At 46.8% G+C, this 2,500-nt stretch overlaps 1 protein-coding gene across 3 annotated transcripts in view; it reads right to left on the bottom strand.

Moving 5' to 3' along the window:
• The window catches only part of LOC124397938 (glucocorticoid receptor-like), a 44,401-nt gene that overhangs the window by 37,499 nt on the left and 4,402 nt on the right, over positions 1-2,500 (bottom strand). The window lies entirely within an intron of this gene.

The raw sequence follows: 2,500 nt of genomic DNA, 5'->3' as shown, positions 1-2,500 counted from the left end.
AGCGAAGTGGAAAACACTTTAACACACATCACACACACACTACAGTCAAAAGTGTGTGGACACCCACATGCAGTCTCCATGTACTCTTACAATGAGCTCCACTCTTCTGAGAAGATGTTCCACTGGATTTTGTGGAGTTTTATTGAGATTCATGCAGCTACAAGGAAGTTAGTAAAGTCAGGTACTGTGTCACATTTATTCCAATAGGTTTAGAGTTTCAAAGCAAGAGATCACTCACATCATCTAACCCATGTAAAGCAGATCTTCATGAAGCTGGCTTTGTGCACAGGGGCATCGTCATGCTGGAACAGGAATATAACTGTGTCCTAATACTTTTGGCCTCCCCGTGTTACACGTTACAGTTTTTTGGTAAATATAACGAATGACGTAAATTAGACGTCTGATGTTCCTTTCTTAATGAACCAGATACAAACTGGAACAGTGCAGTATTAAAGTGTACAGAGTGAAATTATTTTTCTGTGATTGTTTTATTTTGTTTGACACACACACACACACACACACACACACACACACACACACACACACACACACACACACACACACGGGTAATGAAGTCGTATCAGACGAGTGCAAACACACGCTTCTTTATTTTCCCCATTCTCAACGTGTTCGTGATATTAACTCCTTCTGGGTTTACTGGGCACACACACACACACACACACACACACACACACACACACACACACATACATCTCTCCATCCTCTACCACTGCTCCACTCATCCCTCCATCCTCTACCCCTCCACCACACATCCCTTCATCCTCTACCACTGCTCCACTCATCCCTCCATCCTCTATCACTGCACACACATCCCTCCATCCTCTACCACTGCACCGCTCATCCCTCCATCCTCTACCACTGCACACATCCCTCCATCCTCTACCACTGCACCACTCATCTCTCCATGCTCTACCACTGCTCCACTCATCCCTCCATCCTCTACCACTGCACACACTCATCCCTCCATCCTCTACCACTGCTCCACTCATCCCTCCATCCTCTACCCCTCCACCACATCCCTTCATCCTCTACCACTGCACACACTCATCCCTCCATCCTCTACCACTGCACACATCCCTCCATCCTCTACCACTGCACACTCATCCCTCCATCCTCTACCACTGCACACACATCCCTCCATCCTCTACCACTGCACACACATCCCTCCATCCTCTACCACTGCACACACTCATCCCTCCATCCTCTACCACTGCACACACATCCCTCCATCCTCTACCACTGCACACACATCCCTCCATCCTCTACCACTGCACACTCACCTCTCCATCCTCTACCACTGCACACACTCATCCCTCCATCCTCTACCACTGCTCCACTCATCCCTCCATCCTCTACCACTGCACACTCATCCTCCATCCTCTACCCCTCCACCACACATCCCTTCATCCTCTACCACTGCTCCACTCATCCCTCCATCCTCTACCACTGCACACACATCCCTCCATCCTCTACCACTGCACGCACATCCCTCCATCCTCTATCACTGCTCCACTCATCCTTCCATCCTCTACCACTGCACACACATCTCTCCATCCTCTACCACTGCACACGCTCATCCCTCCATCCTCTACCACTGCACCACTCATCTCTCCATGCTCTACCACTGCTCCACTCATCCCTCCATCCTCTACCCCTCCGCCACACATCCCTCCATCCTCTACCCCTCTGCCACACATCCCTCCATCCTCTACCACTGCACACACTCATCCCTTAATCCTCTACCACTGCACCACTCATCCCTCCATTCTCTACCACTAGACCACAATAACCTTTTATCCCTCTCACATGAGGATCTGAAGAATGGTTTTATGCCTATACAGGTCACTCAGGTGATTAATTATTCTCTTGTCCTCTCGAGGCTGAAATACTCCTCCTCACTGCTGGCAGCTCGGCCCCACATGTGACATCTGACCCCTGAAACCGATCCGGAATGAAGCAACACGGTGTTTTCCATCTCTCCAAGCTCACCAACACCACCCAGTACTGCACCGATGTGCCAAAGCCAAACAATGTCCAGCTTCTGAAGACACCAAACAACTTCTGCTCTAAACAGCATGACCTGATCCACCATCCATCAGATACAAAAAAGACGTGTGCATCAAAGGAACCCGGGTGAAGGAACAAACTCATTAGTGCTGAATATCTGAATCAATAACAGACTTTTCAGGAGAAATCTGAAGCTCTGTCCCTTTATTACGTCAATAAATCAGCATTCACTTCAGAAAAACTGAATGCTCTCAATAATTCCTGCTTTAAACCAGTGAAAAAAATGTAGATCAAATAATCAGAGAAAAAAACAAACATTTTTGGAGAAGAAAATATTTGTACATAACCAGACTTTAGATTGAGATTTTGATAAAGTTTAAGGTTGTGTATAAAATATTTACTTGTAATTGCGAGTGAATTGTGTAAAAGCTGAGGTTGTGTTTTTTTCCCTCTATAATATTTTAATGCTTTT

This window comes from Silurus meridionalis, chromosome 15 (assembly GCF_014805685.1).
Source record: "Silurus meridionalis isolate SWU-2019-XX chromosome 15, ASM1480568v1, whole genome shotgun sequence".
NCBI lineage: Eukaryota > Metazoa > Chordata > Actinopteri > Siluriformes > Siluridae > Silurus > Silurus meridionalis.
The sequence above is the reverse complement of the archived record's forward strand: the minus strand, read 5'-3'. Positions and strand labels throughout refer to the sequence as shown.